The sequence below is a fragment of the Beta vulgaris genome, chromosome 9 (genome assembly GCF_026745355.1).
Source record: "Beta vulgaris subsp. vulgaris cultivar EL10 chromosome 9, EL10.2, whole genome shotgun sequence".
Taxonomy (NCBI): Eukaryota; Viridiplantae; Streptophyta; class Magnoliopsida; order Caryophyllales; family Amaranthaceae; genus Beta; species Beta vulgaris.
In genome coordinates this window covers 561,276-579,719 of record NC_079210.1, presented here as the reverse complement: position 1 = coordinate 579,719, position 18,444 = coordinate 561,276, and the positions used below count along the sequence as shown (strand labels likewise).

Genomic DNA, 18,444 nt, shown 5'->3' with positions numbered 1-18,444 from the left:
CCTTAGAGATAAAATGACCCAAAAATGACACCTTTCCAACCAAAATTCACATTTCGAAAACTTTGCATAAGTGGTTGTTCCCTAAGCGCCTGTAAAATGACTCTCAAATGATCCTCATGTTCCTCCTTGTTCTTAGAATAGATCAGGATATCGTCTATGAATACCACGACGAATTTGTCGAGGTAGGGTCGGAAAATTCTATTCATAAGGTCCATGAAAACTGCAGGTGCATTGGTTAACCCAAAAGGCATAACCGTAAACTCATAGTGGCCATATCTGGTTCGAAAGGCAGTCTTAGGTATATCATGATCAACAATCCTCAACTGATGGTAACCAGACCTTAAGTCATTTTGGAGAACATCCCCGCACCTTGAAGTTGGTCGAACAAATCATCAATCCTAGGTAATGGGTACTTGTTTTTCACAGTGACATTGTTCAACTCCCGGTAGTCTATACATAACCTCAAGCTACCATCCTTCTTTTTCACAAATAAGACGGGTGCTCCCCATGGCGACATGCTAGGTCTAATATACCCTTTGTCTAGTAGTTCCTCTAACTGGTTCTTCAACTCATTCATTTCTGCCGGAGCCATCCGATATGGGGCTTTCGAAATGGGTCCAGTCCCAGGTACTAGGTCAACGGTGAACTCTACATCTCTCCTTGGAGGCATACCAGGTATTTCCTCAGGAAAGACATCCTGGAACTCCGGACTATGGGCACATCTTCAGGCCTCAACGGATCATCCTCAACTCTTCTCACTGAACACATAAATAGGGGCCAACCCTTGTCTACGTAGTTCTTAAGTTGTAACGCATTGATCACTTTAATCCGGTTCTCGAGGTATTCTCCTATATGACACTCTTTTTCCCGAAGGTCCTTAGTTCCACTTTCTGCGCATCGCAATCTATCTTAGCCTGTACTTCCCAAGCCAATCCATCCCCAGAATGATATCTAGGTTCGATAAGTTAAACTCTATCAGATCAGAGGGAAAGTATCCCTCACCTATCTTTAATGGCACTTTTAGAAATCTTTTAGAACATTAACAGTCTCCCAGATGGAATGACTATAGGCATAGAAATCGACTCAGACTCGACCAATGTAAATTTCTAACAGTTGCATGGGCAATAAATGACAAGGATGCTCCAGAATCAAATAATACTTTAACAGGAGTGGAGTTGATAGAAAATGTACCCGTGACAACATCTCTACGAGCCTCTTCTTCTCTAGCCGTCATCATGTACAACTTCCCTTTGCCCTTATCTTGGGAACTAGTTGCATTGTTCCCATTAGAGACTTGGTTGTTGATATTGGTCGCGGGCTTGGAATAGTTAGAATTCCCCACTACAAGAAAAACTGTCATTTACGACCGGATTTCTCGTCGTAAAAGGCCCAATTCTCGTCGTTTAAAGTCTTTTACGACGAGAAACGCGTATGGTCGTCAGTCGTCGTAAAAGGCTCCGTCGTAAATAATATTACAACCGGTTTTGGTGGCTCGTCGTAATTGCTCTTTTACGACCAGATTATTTCTCGTCGCAATTTGTATCATCTACGACCAGATTTCTGGTCGTAAATATTGTTTTTTTTTTTAAAAAAATGATGATTTAATACGTGATTTCTTGTTGTTTTAATTGTGTCAAATATAAGGCAAATCCCTTAAATTCAAATCCAAAATTCACACTTAAACCATCAAATATTTGTATGAGACCATATATTAGGCAAATCCTTTAATCATTTACTTAGTAAATATACAAAGATCCTTACACAACTTGAACAATTAATAAAAAAATTGAAAAAAAAAATTAATTTTTATTAATAACAGGTAAATAATTACAAAAATTTTTTTTTTTTAATATTAATAATATGTAAATAATTACAAAAAAAATAACACCAATCATCATCGTTCATCAGCATCTGCATCACTCATCATCGTTCATCAGCATCTCCATCACCCATCATCATTCAGCTTCACCTTCATCATTAGCATCTTCATCGTTCAAACTTCGTCTCCGTCTTCATTATCATATTCATCTGCAAAATAAAATAAAGAAAAATTAGGACCACAAAATCTGGAAAAAAAAAAAAATAAAATCTGAAAGACAACAACATCTCCCAGAAACCACCCATAAATGACCAACAAATCACCCACAACATCCACCAAAAAAATCACAAAAAAATCACCCACAAATCGACCCAAATCTCCAAAAATCAGCCCACAAAATCGACCCCAAAATCGACCCACACAATCTCCCAAAATCGACCCACAAAATAAAACCAAACAGACCCAAAAAAAAACCAAAAATCGAACATATTTGTACCCAAAACGAACGGAAATTCACCTGAATTAGAGCAAATCGAACAAAAATCGCTACTATTGAAGGAAGAACACCAACATCTTCAAATCTTGAGTTTCAAACCCAAAAATCGAGTTTTTTTGTTTTGATACTTTGACATTCAACCTAAAGAATTCAAGTTGCGACTAAAAATATTGAGATTCAGAACAAGAATTCCAAAAATAAGGGGACCAAATTTCAAATTCAAACCCACAAAATTCCAGAAAAAATCGAAATTCGAAGAAAAAATCAAATGAAATATGAAAAACAAAGCCATAGAAAATTTGAGGAAATTTTTTGGGTTTGAAGAAATATGCTACGAACAGTGAAGAGGAATGAGAAGAGAGAGAAAGATGATGAACATGAGGGGTAAAGTGAAAAAATAGGGGGTGAAGGTGGAGAGAGAAAGATAAAGTAGCTTTTGTTTTGGGCGAAAAAAAATGAAATAGATAGAACAATTGAAGTATAACCCGGGAAAAATCCCGCTTAAGTTTTTCAGCGAATTTTCAAGTTTCTCTGTTTTTACGACGAGATTTCCGTCTCGTCGCAATAATTTGTTATAATTACGACGACTTAACGAATCTGGTTGTTATTTCTTATCATTTACGACGAGAAGTCCGTGTGGTTGTAATCGTTCATTTTTTTGCAACGAGATATTAGCTTTTACGACCAGAATTCTGCCTCGTCGTAGATAATTTATTCTATTTACGATCAGTTATCAAATCTCGTCGTTATTCCTCATTATTTACGACCAGAAACGCGTGTGGTCGTAATTTTTGGTCGTAAATAAAGCATTTTGTTGTAGTGCCCATTGTAATTACTTCCCCCGTTTCCATTTCCGTTTCCATTCCCATTCTTGGGCTTGTCCCCATAATTCCCCTTCTTTTGGCCATTGGGGTTTAGCTTGTTCTTCGAATAGCATTCATAGGCTCTATGTCCCATCTTCCCACATTCTCGACATTCAACCTTGTTACCCTCACAGTCCTTACCAGGATGGTTGTTAGGGCACTTTCTACACCTATATACACGCTCATGTCTGCGGTTATTGGTGTTGTTATTGCGGTTGTTGTTGTGGGGGTTAGGGTTATTATTGGGTCCCTTACCAAAATTCCTCTGAGGGTTTTGATTGTTATGGTTCCCGTTATGCTTTTTCTCAAACTTCTGGCCCTCAGGGTTTGGGTTGTCCTTACGTTTCTCGCCAAGCTTACCCCCTTCCTCCCTCTTCCTGATAGCATAAAGGTGGGCAGCTTTGCCAAACACATGGTCCAGAGAGGTAAATGTATCTCCCCCCAGTCTACCCTGCAGGTCAAGGGTAAGTCCCAATTCAAAACGTGAGGCCTTAGCCTCTTTTGTAGGGCCAATCTCCGGGGCAAACCTCATTAGTTCAATGAATTTTCGATAATACTCCTCCACAGACATGGTCCCTTGCTCCAGCATCATAAACTCCTGGGCTTTTTGTTTCTTAAGATATGGAGGGTAGTACTTGTCTCTTAGGGCCTTTTTGAAAGTATCCCACCCGAAACCAGGCTGACTCAGAAGGTTGTCCTTAGCTTGGGTCCACCAGAAATGGGCATCCCCCTGCAGATAGTAGCTAGCTAAGGGCATGGTTTTCTCATCAGGGCAGGATAGGGTGAAGAAAAGTTAATCAAATTCCCCAACCCAGTTCTCCAACTCTTCAGGTCCCCTTTTCCATTTAGTACAGGTGGGTTCCTACGGGCCACTTTTTCAGATAGATCCCCATCCCGGTTGTGACCTTGGGCTAAGTTGGCAGTAATTTGTACCAGGTCACGTATCGATTGCTCGATATTGAGAGAGGTTTCAGGGGTGCCTCCCGATCGAACCATTATGCGCTGGAATTAATATAGTAACTATTTCAGTGACTTACACATAATTTTCAACTCATTCAACGAATACACATTTCATATATAAACATATATTGCGAACACTTTTAAGTCTGTACTGACTTGCATTACAATCATTCAAAATAAGATGCCACAATTAACAATAAAAAGTAACACGATGTACTATTATTGAAAATGGGAATGTAATGTTTGTAAAGAAATACCATATATATATAAATATATATAAATCAAGTAATGCTACTCCCTAATTGGCATGCAAGCCTTATTTTCACTAACATAACAACTGAATAAAAACGACCAAAATAAATCAAAAGTCCTAATCCTACATATATGATCAAAAGGACTATGGGCTAAGGCGGCAAGCTTCATCCTCTGATCCAGAATCCTCTATCCCCCCATCAAGGTCAATCTCTTCTGCATCAGGCTCGTCGTCCTCAAAGAGTATATCCTCTAGTATGGGTCCTTGGTCTTCCTCGGGGTCTTCTTCCTCGATGGGATCCTCCTCCTCAATGGGATCCTCTTCCTGAACAGGATTCTCTTCCTCATCAACAGGGTCTTCATTCTCAGCAGGGTCTTCTTCCTCAAATGGTATATCCTCTAGTGGGGGTGGCTCGTCATCATCATTTCCCCCATCTAACCCTAGTGTAGGCTGAACCCCGTCCAATACTACAATGAAGGTCCTATTGTTTCTCTCATCGTCCGAGACATAAGTGACTGTCCTAAGATTTTGAAAGTCATCGGCTATTAACTCATCCTCAAATGGTTGGTATTTTGGCCTCTTTGCCACAGGTGCTGATGGTGGTTCAGGTATGACCCCTGGGTCCTCAGAATTCCCATCTACAGTCCTATTACCCGAACTTTCCCTTTCAGATGAAGTAGAAGGGTTTTGACCCCTGGTTTCACGAACCCTCCACTCATTCTCGCAGTATTTAAGGTCAGTGAGGAAGTGTTTTTCAGAAGGAAGGTTCTGGTATCCGTAGGTATGCTTATTCCTATTGATTTACCCCTCTGTAGTCCACATATCTCCATACCTACGATGAACGAATCTATATGGCTCTATGTCTGGAACATAACGAAGCATAAAGTGTATCCTAGAGCCCTCAGATCGTAACCACTGCTCCCCTTGCATAACTCTATAATCCATAGCAGACTTCATCTTAAAGAACCAAACATCCCAGTCCTCCCCTACTTGTTTCATCAAATAGTCTTTACAACCTATGTCGTGAACCATCTGCGAAAATAAAAACAAAATAGAATAGTCTAAGTTTTTGTATATGACAGGGTTCAAAACATATGTTATAGGTATACATGTTTAAGAGGTAAAATGCTCATTTTAACTTTGAAATCCACAAGTGATATCAAGCTCATTTCGATCAATAAAATAGTTTTATACTAAAATAAGTTTTGAGTCTAACATCAATTTAGACCTATCCTTGTACACCCTCTTAATCTAGTCACATTTGAAGATTTCAAGAATCTTTCACCATTTCATTTACACAAAGAGCACATACAAGTTTAAGATACGAACAGGATTGCAATGAAATCATTCCTATGACTTATGCACATGACATGATCTATATGCTCCTATCCCATATTACCCGTTTTGAAATCGTTTTGAAAACGTCTTTGAAAATAGGAGCTTATGGCTATGATACCAGTTTTGTAACACCCCCAAAATCCATACACGTCTAATGCTACGTCGCATCGACTTTGGGAGTGTTACCGCCGCGATGGAACGCAAGGCATAATTAGAAATACAGTACCTCAAATTCATTGTCTTAAAAACCAAATTGCAGCGGAATAGAAAAATGTAAATACAACTCGGGAATCATAGGTGACCCCTCTTTATTCAAACTCAAACCATTTAACAATGTTCTATAAAATTCAGTAATCCTTAAACCAAAAGTTTAACTTCAAAACTACAGACTAGCCCCCTTATGCTTGATATCATGCAGCAGCACCAGCTCACCTAGTCTGCTCCCCATTGAAGTGTCAATGGTTCATCACAGGAATATCATATTATGCAGTTATAGTTTCTCCCCTCTCTCGACGGACGAAAAGCGATTTTGCTTTTCCACGTCGTCGCCATGGCCAGAGGGCGAGGAGCTAAGAAAAGCGCTCAAAAAGGCAAGAATAAGAAGACAGGTCCGTCGTCTTCTCCGATTAAGAAGACAAAGTTAGTAGATGAGTTGACTGGAATTGCGGAACTAGAAGTCCTAAGTCCGGTGCTGGAGATAAAAGGGAAAGGTGAGGCAGAGGCGATGGAGAAAGATCCGCCGATGGTTAGTTCGGAAAATGAATCACCAGTGAGGGAAGAAGGGGAGCTCCATGAATGGGTTCAGGAGATAAGGAGTGGGTCTCAGAGTAAAAAAGCTCCAGAAAGGTTGTCATGGGCCGAACGGGTGGATGCAGAAGCTTCGTTGAAAGCTGCAAATCAGGTTAGCTTAACAATCCCTGCTGTTATGATTGATTCTGAAGATATTCAGGATGAGATTGAATATTGGTCTTCTGCTGTGGTGTGTTATGTGCTTGGCGCAAACCCCCCATTACCAGTGATGGAGGGGTATTTTAGGCGTATTTGGGTTTCATATGGGATTGATAAAATTGCTGTATTTGGGAATGGAATGTTTATTGTTCATTTTAATAATACTGATGACTGTTTGAAAGTAATGGCGGGGGGGTTTCAATTATTTGATCAGAAACCCTTGATTATCAAGCTCTGGGACCTAGATATGTCCTTAGACAAGGAGGAGGTGAAAGATGTTCCGATTTGGATTAAGCTCCCGCACCTACCTATAAAATACTGGGGGGAGAGGAGCTTATTTAAAATTGCAGGTGTTGTTGGGAAGGCAGTTAAAATGGATCAGGCCACAAAGATTAAGGAGAAACTTAGCTTTGCAAGAGTGATGGTAGAGGTGGGTCTGAAGCAGGAGCTTCCAGATCAAATCACTTATGGTAATGAGCATGGCATTAGTGTAATCCAGAAGATCGAATATGAATGGAGACCAGTCTTATGTTCCAATTGTAAGGGATACGGTCATGATACTGAGGATTGTAGGAAGAAGGAAGGAAAGAAGGTGTGGGTGCAGAAATCAAAACCAGATAAGGATGGGTTCATAACAATTACTAGGAAGGCTAAACTTGTGGAGCCTCCTATAATTACTTCACCAAATCCATTTATGGCTTTGCAAAGTGAGGAACTATTAAGGGAAGAGAATGTGGAGAATGTTGTGCGCATATTACAAGTGGGTGAAATGGAGGTAGTGGTAGGAAATGAGAATAAAGGGCAGGGAGGGGAGCTCCCTAGTCCACATGGATAATATTCTCTCATGGAATGTGAGAGGTTTGAACAACCGAGACAAACAAAAAGAAGTGAGGTGTTTTCTGTCTACTCACAATATCAAGCTGTTCTGCCTCTTGGAAACAAGGGTGAAAACCCCTAATATTGGAAATGTATACCTGAATGTATGCCCTGGCTGGTGTTTTTCACATAACAACAACTGTCATAAAAATGGAAGAATTATGATAGGATGGTGCCCAAGGTCCTTTAATGTAAACATTTTACAAGTTCATAGCCAATTCATTCATTGCCAGGTGCAGCCTAGGGGTGGTGAGAGTTGGGCTTGTACTTTTGTTTATGGCTTTAATGATAGCAATGGTAGGGAGGATTTGTGGAACAACATGAAACTAATTGGTTCTGGTATCTGTAGCCCATGGATGTTGATAGGTGATTTTAATGCTCTGAGTAACTTATCTGATAGAGTGGGGTCTCCTGTTAGACAGGGGGAAATTGTTCATATGAAGGAGTTTTTGCTGGAGTGTAAGTTAGAGGATATAAAAACAACTGGGAGATATTTTACATGGAACAATAAGCAGGAAGGGGACAAAAGAGTTTTTTCTCAAATTGATAGAGCCTTAGCTAATGTGGAATGGTCTGATAAATATGACATGGCAGAGGTGGTGTGTCTCCCAGAGGGTTCCCTTGATCATACCCCGCTGCTGTTATGCATATATCCGAATATAGGTTTGAAAAGACCTTTTAAATTTCATAATATGTGGTGTTCTCACCCTATTTTGTTGAATACTGTGAGGGAGGCATGGAATCAGGATGTGCAGGGGTGCCCAATGTTTATGGTGACTAGGAAGCTGAAGAAGGTGAAGGAGGCCCTAAAGGTTTTAAATAAAGGGGGGTTTGGAGAGGTTAATGCTGCTGTTTTTAAAGCTAGGGAGGAGCTTTCTAAAATTCAGAAGGAGATGCATGACAATGTGAGTAATCTGGAGCTATGTAAGCTGGAAAAGGAGGCTCAGATGAAATATAGGCAGGCAATTAACAACCAAATGTCCTTCCTCAGACAGAAGTCGAAACTGTTGTGGCTTAAGGATGGGGATGAGAACTCTAGAGTGTTCTATCAAGCTTTGAAAGTGATAAGGCAACATAACAGAATCCATTCTATCCATACTGAAGATGGTAGATGGATTAATGAAAAAAAGGAGGTGGAAGAGACTTTTTTGGGGTTCTATAAACACCTATTTGCCATCAAACAGCAGAAAAAGGAAGTTTTGTCTAGTATCATGAACAGAGGCAGAACTCTCAATGAGGATCAGAGGCAAATCCTTAGAAGTGAAGTGACCATGGAGGATGTTAGAAGGGTTATTTTCAGTATTCCAGATGATAAGGCGCCAGGTGCTGATGGTTTTAATAGCAAATTTTATAAGCATTGCTGGGAGATTGTTGGTGAGGATGTTACAAGAGCTGTTAGAGACTTCTTTCAGACAGGTAAACTTCTGAAAGTTGTTAATGTGACAACTATTACACTTGTTCCAAAAGTGGAGTGCCCCACAAAGGTCTCTGATTACAGACCAATTGCTTGCTGTTCTATGCTGTATAAATGCATCACAAAATTGATTAGTGAAAAGCTGAATAAGGTGTTACCTGATATCATATCACCTAGCCAAGGTGCATTTGTATCAGGGAGAAGTATTTTAAGCAATGTGATGATTTGTCAAGACTTAGTGAGAAACTATAAAAAGAAAGGAAATGCAGCCAGTTGCCTTATGAAGTTAGATCTTAGGAAGGCTTATGATACTCTCAGTTGGGAATTTCTGGAGCAGATGCTTGTTGGTATTGGTTGCCCTAAGGAGTTTGTGGACCTAGTGATGATTTGTGTTAAAACTCCTAAGTTTTCCCTTCTCCTAAATGGTTCTATAACTGGTTTTTTTGGATCTGAGAGAGGGCTTAGACAAGGGGAACCCATGTCCCCCTTGTTGTTTGCTTTGAGCATGGACTATTTGGATAGAGTACTGAGTTACATTGGTGATTTGGAGGGATTTAGGTTCCATGCTAGATGTAAAGAGTTGAGGTTGATGCACTTGTGCTTTGCTGATGATTTGTTGCTGTTCTGCCATGGAGACTTCAAATCAATCTATATGCTATTGCAGGGTTTTAATATGTTCTATAATGCTTCTGGCTTGGAGGTAAACAACAGTAAATCTGAGGTGTACTTTTCTGGGGTGGATGATCAAACAATTCACTGAGTATCCGATATTAGTGGGTTTAAGATAGGAGCTCTCCCATTTAAATATCTAGGTGTTCCAATTTCAACTGTAAAACTGAAGAAAAGAGATTGTCATGCATTAGTAGATAACATGGTGAAACGAATCAGAATGTGGAGCTCTAGGCATCTTTCTTTTGCTGCAAGATGTCAATTGATAAACAGTGTGCTTATGAGCATTCATGTCTACTGGGGTCAAATTTTTATATTCCCAAAAGGGGCTCTAGATGAGATAAATGTAATCTGCAGGTGTTTTTTATGGTCAGGTTCTTATAATGACACAAAGTCAGGAGCTATTGGGTGGGAGTCTCTGTGTAAAGCAAAAAAGGAAGGAGGTCTTGGCTTTAAAGATTTAGGTTGTTGGAATTTGGCTGCAATAAGTAAATTGGCTTGGCACATTGCAAATGACAGAGAGAACCTGTGGGTTCAATGGGTGCATAGTATCTATATAAGGGGAGCTAATTGGAGTGAGTATATTGCTCCAACTCATACTAGTTGGATCTGGAGGATGATATGTTCATCAAAGAATGCTGTGAATGAAAAATTGCAAAGTAATCAGTGGTTGCAGGATACAACATTTAGCATCAAAACTCAGCACAAGAAACTTCAAGGTGGTCCTAACAAGCAAGCTCCTTGGATTCAACCTGTCTGGAACAGATTCTCAATCCCAAAGCATAGATTTATTCTATGGCTGGCAGTTCAGAATAGATTGAAAACCAAAAGTAGACTAATGCACATTGGTCTGAGTACTGATGATAACTGCCCAGTTTGTATGCAGAGTGCTGAAAACATACAACACCTATTCTTTGAATGTGTGTTTAGTAATTGCTGTATGAGAGAGATTATGGGTTGGCTTGGTTTCAACTGGAGGAGGAAGAACCTCCTTCAAACATGTCGATGGCTGAGAAGCAGACACACTACTAGCAACAGATTCAAGAGACAGGTGGGCCTTGCAGCGTGTGCAGCTGTTGTTTACAAGGTGTGGCTAAACAGAAACAAAGCTACCTGGCACCTGACTGTGAATACTATTCCATACACTGTAAATGAAATTAAGTATATTGTGAAAAATAGAATTGAGCAGATCCTAAGCTCTAAGGTGAAAGAAACTGATAGAAGATGGTTTGAATCAATTTAAATACTGGGGATTGTCCAGTTTAGTCTGGGGCTTTTTTTAAGCTGCCTTCAGGTGTGACTTGTTTGTTTGGGTTTTATTGATTTTACTTAATTACCAAAAAAAAAAAAATGGTTCATCACAGGTCAACAAACACATAATAACAAACAGAGTCAGCTATGCTGAGTACGTAATGAACCATTGAAACTATATGAACATAAATGATGCACACATTACAAACTGCTATATGAAACTACGTCATCTCACAACCTTTAATCTTTCATTATTTGGCATCGAACGGGCACCGTCATCTTACTAGAATCATACGGGCTACTGAATCCTTAATAGACAACTTGGTCTATTAGATGAAATGCAAATACGGTTTTGTTCCGTCTCACACCCATCCCTTAGTATGCATACCCCCAAGATCGAACGGAACCTTCCGCCTACTTGAGTTATCAAAATATAAGGACACTACTGTCGTCACAGTAGGCCTGCGTAGGAGTGTAGGACAAGTCCCACACTCCCCCCATTGTTCTATACTTGTAGGGAATCCAACTACTAGCTATTGCCATAATCTCCTTTTACTACTAACTATTCTTTTTATAACTTTAAGGAGTCATTTACATGCTCTCTTAATTACAAAACTCAATCTTATCTCTGGTAACACTCTCGTTACTCTATAGATCAGATTAATAATGCTCATGTTACAGTACGATAGAACTTCGCATCTCAATGCAACATATTTCAATGCATCATATTGATTTCACGTTATAAACGTCTAACCAAACAATCACAATCAAATGTTCCCTATCATGGTACTAGGTTCCAATAAAATGAACTGCAACCTAATCATGATACTAAACTTGAAAGTAAACTGGTACGCGTACGTACCTTGTAGCAGAGAATTTTCGCTGACTTAATAGAACGAGCCGCTTATGAAATTGGGACCTAAACCGTTAAAACAACGCTTTAGTGTTACGTCCTTGATAACACTAACCACTACTATGTACTAAGACCATAACGATCTAACGATTCAAATTAAACGATAGTTAAACCTTATTCCAGAACTTTCGTTATAATTCTAATCTAGTGGATTTAACATCTTTTAGAAGTCAAGGTCAATGAGTAACTAAACTTAGTTAGTAACATTAGTCCACTATTTTACCAATCCAAATGAGTCATAAGTCCAACATGTCTTATGTCCAGAAGTTAAGTCATATGTCCAAAAGGTAAGTTCCATGTCCAAAAGGTAAGTTCCATGTCCAAAAGGTAAGTTCCATGAAACAGGTCACTCATACAACGATAATAGCTTTAACTAATAATAATGACACACGTCTCCTACTTTTATCTTATTCCAATTACAAACCTAACCATAGTTTTAACTTAAAAACAGAATAATAACTTAACTAGTTAAACAATCTAATAAATTATTACACAACTTTACTTACTAATTATTAATCACTAATTACTAAAAATACAATGTACGTAATTATGAAAAACAATAAATATAAAAATAATTAATAAACTGACATACTAAGTTAAGTACATAAATTATACCGCTAAAACTCGCCGGCAAAAGAACTCCGGCGACCGAAATACCACACCACACACGCGCACAACAGCCTCGCAAGGCTTCGCTCGTCGCCCACGGACACCCACACCAGCCTCGCTGGTTCGCACAATTCCGACGCGACTCGCACAACCCCAGATTTGTTGCGCAGCTACACTCGCACGACCCCGACTCTTCGCGCAACCTCACCGCAGCCTTGCGCACAACACTCGAACACCGCGACCCTCGTCGCAGCACTCGAACCACGAACATCGCACACCCTCGCACACCTTTCGCACCCAAACCCTCGAACACCTTCGTCAGAATTCGCACCAAAAACTCTCGACAACTCGCACAAAGCCCTCGTCTGAACTCGCACAACCACCGGCGACGAGAGGGAGGAGGCGAGAGGAAAGTCAGCGAGAGTTTGAGAGAGAATCCGAGAGAGAGAGATCTGAGAGAGGGAGAAAAATTCGAGAGAGAGAGAAGGAGAGAGAGAAGTCGGCTGAGGAGAGAGTGAGGAGAAGGGTTTAGGGTTTTTCTGATTTTCCCTCTCCTTTTCTTTTTATACTCCCCTTTCAACCCTAGGTTAAGTAAGAAAATCCGTTTAACCTTTTAAAAAACTCCGAAAGTTTCCCAAACCTACTCGTATTATTAATAACTTACTCCTATTATTTTTTAAATCAACTAAAATACCTTTCTATTAATTCTTTATATTTTCTTAATTAATACGAAATAACTCCTAAAAATACGGAGTATTACATGGATAGTCTAGCATTCTGGAATGTAAGAGGACTGAATAGTCCTCTGAAACACAGTGATGTGAGAATGTTTCTCAATCACAATAATGTTGGGTTGTGTGGATTGTTGGAAACACGGGTGAGGAAAAGTAATTTTGTGAAAGTGTATGGAGCGAGGTGTGTGTGCAAGTTGGAGTATTGTGACGAATTACCAAAGTCATCAGGGTGGTAGGATATGGTTGATATGGTGTCCTAGTAAGTTTGAGGTAGATATCCTTGAATGTAATGCTTAGTATATTCATGGAAAGATTCTACACAAAGCTACTGGGAAGAAGTTCAGTCTTACTGTGATATATGGTTTTAATGATGCTAAAGAAAGGGAGAGCTTATGGAAGGGTTTGATAAACATTCACAAAAGAATGAAGGGTCCATGGATAATAGGTGGAGATTTTAATAATGTTCTTAATCTCAATGAGAGACTAGGATCAGCTGTCATGTTAGAGGAGGTGATGAAATTTAGAGAATGTATGAGGGAGTGTAGGCTGAGTGACCATTGTACTACTGGCCATTTCTTCACATGGAGGAATAATCAGGAGGGAGATAATAGAGTATGCTCAAAAATAGATAGAGTGATGGCAAATGAAGAGTGGGGCAAAGAATTTGAGAAAGCTCTTGCCTGTTTTATGCCAAAGACAGTGTCTGATCATAATCCTTGTGTGGTTCAGCTGGATAAAGCAGTTACTAAAAGACCTAGATCTTTTAGGTTTTTAACATGTGGACTAAAGCTCCTGAGTTTTTAAACACTGTACAAGAAGCCTGGCAACATAGGATTAATGGAGTGCCTATGTTTAAGGTGGTTACTAGATTGAAGCAGTTGAAGAAAGGATTGAAGGTGTTGAATAAGGATCGATATTCAAACATAGAACAAGCTGCTGATGAGGCTAGAATTATGCTGGTGGAAGCTCAAGTACAATTATTACATAAGGAGCCTATGCACATTAACTTACAGCAAATAGAAGCTGAAGCTAGAAGGAATTACATGGAGAAGCATGAAGCTAGAATGAGCTTCATCAAACAAAAAGTGAAGCAAGATTGGATTAGGAGTGCGGATCAGAATAGTAGATACTTCCACTCGTGCCTGAGAAAGAGAAGAATGCAGAACCAGATTTGTAGAATACAAGATAAGAATGGGGTGTGGAAGGAGAAGCAGGAGGATATTGAAGAGGCATTCATTCAATACTATAAGGAGCTACTGGGTAGCACTTATATTCCTGGGGCTAAGGTCAGCAAGACAATCATCAAAGAGGGCCCTATGTTAGATGATATACAGAGGCAGGGGCTGTGTGAGAGATTTACTAAGGAGGATGTGAAAAGTGCATTATGGGCCATTGATGAAAACAAAAGTCCAGGTCCTGATGGTTATAACAGCAAGTTTTTCAAGGAAGCTTGGTCATGCATAGGGGAAGATGTAAGTCAAGCTATTCTTAATTTTTTTCAAACTGGAAAAATGCTGAAACAAATCAATGCAACAAATTTGTGTCTTATTCCTAAGATAGAACAACCTAGCAATGTTTCTCAATTTAGACCTATTGCTTGTTGTAATGTTTTATATAAGATTATCTCAAAAATGATATGTAGTAGGTTAAAGGTAGTGTTACCTAGCCTTGTGGATGAGGTACAAAGTGCATTTGTAGAGAACAGGAAGATCATGCATAATATCCTAGTCTGTCAGGATATGCTCAAACACTACAAGAGGAAGAATCAACCAGCAAGATGTACTTTAAAGGTGGATCTGAAGAAAGCATATGATTCCCTCAGTTGGGAGTTCATTCAGAGACTGTTAGAGGGCCTCAACTTTCCTCAACAGTTTGTGAAGTGGATCATGGAATGCATAACTAGCCCATCATTTTCACTAACCATAAATGGCTATACTTGTGGCTACTTTGCAGGCAAAAGAGGGCTAAGGCAGGGAGATCCCTTGTCTCCCTTGTTATTTGTATTAGCTATGGAATATTTTACTAGAATCATGAAAAAGATGTGTAAAAAAGAGATGTTTAGTTTCCATTATCATTGTAAACAGCTTAGATTAACACATCTAATTTTTGCTGATGACCTTATGTTGTTTAGTAAGGGGGAGTTAAATCAGTTGTAATGCTTGTGAGATCTCTTAAAGCATTTGCTAGAGAATCTGGATTGGAAGCAAGTCCGGAAAAATCAGCAATGTACTATGGTAATGTGAAGGAAGAAGTGCAAACAAGGATATTTCAAATGACAAAGATCAGTAAGGGTGAGTTCCCATTCAGATATTTGGGTGTGCCTATCACCTCAAAGAGGATTAATAGAGCTGATTGTGATGTGCTGATTGATAAGATTATGAAGAGAATAATTATGTGCTGGAGTACAAGGCATTTATCCTATGCAGCTAGAGGGGTACTAGTGAATGCTGTCCTAATGAGCCTTCACCTATACTGGGCTCAGGTCTTCTTGCTGCCTAGAAGTGTGATGCAAAAGATTACTCAACTATGTAGAACTTTTTTATGGGAAGGAAAAACTGTTCTGAATAGAAGCCCTCCTGTAGCATGGGAGTTAATTTGCAGACCTAAGAAATATGGTGGCTTAGGTGTGCAGGATTGCCAAGTCTGGAATGAAGCTGCAATAGGGAAGTATGTATGGCAAGTGGCTCAGAAAGAAGATGTTCTTTGGATAAAATGGGTACACAACATTTACATCAAAGATGGGAATATATGGGAGTACAAAGCTCCTGAGAATGCTAGTTGGGTTTGGAAAACTATCTGTAAAATGAAAGACAAATTCAAGGCAGCTTATAATGACACTCAATGGAAGGATGGATCTAAGAAGTACACTATAAGGGAGGGATACCAATGGATGAAAGGGCAACAGATGGAAGTGGGATGGCATAGATGGGTATGGAGCAGCTTCAATCAGCCAAAACATGCCTTCATTTCCTGGATGGCTATGTTAGGAAAATTGAAGACTAAGGATAGGATGTATAAGATTGGAGTATGTGTTGATGATCTGTGCCTCTTATGTGGACAGGACACTGAAACATGCTCTCATTTGTTTTTTCAATGTCCTGTAAGTAGCATCATATGTCAAGGAGTTATGAGATGGATAGTGTAACACCCCCGAAATCCACGCGCGCCCATCCCTGCTGCGTCGCGTCGACTTCGGGCGTGTTACCGCCGCGATGGGAACGCAAGGCATAATAAGGGTTAACGATAACTTAAAACATTAACTTGAAAACTAAAATGCAGCGGAATTAAAATATAAATACAACTCGGGAATCATCAATGACCCCTTTCATTCAAACCACAAACCATATATAAGTCTTAGAAAAACCAATAATACTTATTTCAAAATGCTTTAAATGTAAATACCCAAGCCTAGTCCCCGTATGCTCGAGATTATGCAGCAGCACCAGCACACCTAGTCTGCTCCCCATTGTAGCATCAATGGTTCATCGCAGTTCATCAAACACATAATAACACACAATCAGCTATGCTGAGTACGTAATGAACCATTGAATACATGTAAACATAAATGATGCACACAGGAACAATCTTAAGCATGATGCTACACTATGTTACATCCTTTAACCTTTAATCTTTAATCTTTAATTGGCATCGAACGGGCACCGTCATCTTACTAGAATCATACGGGCTACTAAATCCTTAACAGACACTAGGTCTGTTAGATGAAATGCAAATACGGTTTCGAGCCGTCTCACACCCATCACCTTAGTATGCATACCCCCAAGATCGAACGGAACCTTCCGCCTACTTGAGTGTCAAAAATATAAGGACACTACTGTCGTCACAGTAGGCCTGCGTAGGAGCGTAGGACAAGTCCCACACTCCCCCCATTGTTCATCACTTGTAGGGAGTCCAGCTACAAGATATTGCCATAATTCATTTTAATATTAACCATTCATTTCATAACCACATATCGTATCTCTTGTAACACTCTTGTTACACTATGGATACATAGAATCAATTACCTGTTCTCTTATTAAAATGCTCAAATCGTATCTCTTGTAACAACCTTGTTACACTATGGATACATAGAATCATTTACCTGTCCTCTTATGCTCAAATCATATCTCTTGTAACAATCTTGTTACACTATGGATAGATTAAAAATGCTCTTTGAAATACTACGATAGAATTACGCATTCCCATGCAACATATCAATTTCAATTACAAATGTCTAACCAGACAATCTCAATCAATCAAACATTCCCTATCATGCTTCTAGGTTCCAATAACATAGATTGCAACCTAATCATGATACTAATACTTGGGATTAAACTGGTACGCGTACGTACCTTGTAACGGAGAATTTTCGCTGTCTTAATCGAACGTTCCGCTTATGAAATTGGGACCTAAACCGTTAAATAAAAGCTTTAGTGCTACGTCGTTGGTAATATTAACAACTACTACGTAACTAAGACTATACGGTTTAATAATTCGAAGTAAACGATTAATAAACCCCTTGTTTAAGAATTTTCGTTACTTTTCTTATTATAAAGAGTTTAACGTCTTTTATGAGTCAAATCTAGTGAACATATTAATATTAGTTAGTGTCATTAGTCCACTATCTTTACCAAACCAGTTAAATAAGTCCAACCATGTTTTATGTCCAAAATCTTATGTCCAAAAGTCTTAGGTCCAATCCAGTATTATGTCCGAAAGTCAGATCCACAATTATACTCAGATCAGTAAAATAAACTCATTAACTTGAATTATTAATTAACTAATTATAATTTAACATAATTATGAAAACATAAATTATAATTAAACTTAATATAATATATTCAATATATAAAATGTTTTATACCGTTAAGCTCGCCGGAAATCAAGTTCCGGCGACCGACTTCCGGTAACGGTGCACACTACTCGCGCACAACCGCACGAGTCTTCACGTCACACCAAGCAGCAGCCTCACAAAACCGCTCGCGAGCCTCGTCACTCGCAGCACCTCGTCGCACAGCCCCACTTCGCACAGCCCCACTTCGCACAAACCCGCGTCTTGCTCGTCTCGCACACGAGCCACGCACAGCAGCAGCAGCGAGCCTCGCGCAGCACCCTCGAGATTCGTCGCTCGCGGACTCCCTCGCACTCGCCACTCCGCAAAATCCGTTCGCTCGCACAGCCTCGCGCTCGTCTCGCACGACCCTCGTCTTCTCACCCACACACCAGCACGCTCGCTTGTGCCGCGCCCCTTGCTCGCACACCCCGACGAGGATCCGCGAAGGAACCCAGCGAGGGAGACGAAGA

At 39.7% G+C, this 18,444-nt stretch overlaps 1 long non-coding RNA gene across 1 annotated transcript; it reads right to left on the bottom strand.

Annotated features, from left to right (window-relative positions):
• Positions 1-16,427: 16,427 nt before the first annotated feature.
• Positions 16,428-18,051, bottom strand: LOC130590083 (uncharacterized). The gene is made up of 2 exons (XR_008967681.1): positions 18,005-18,051; positions 16,428-16,599 (listed from the first exon to the last, which is right to left on the bottom strand). It is a non-coding gene; the product is annotated as an uncharacterized LOC130590083 (long non-coding RNA).
• Positions 18,052-18,444: the final 393 nt, after the last annotated feature.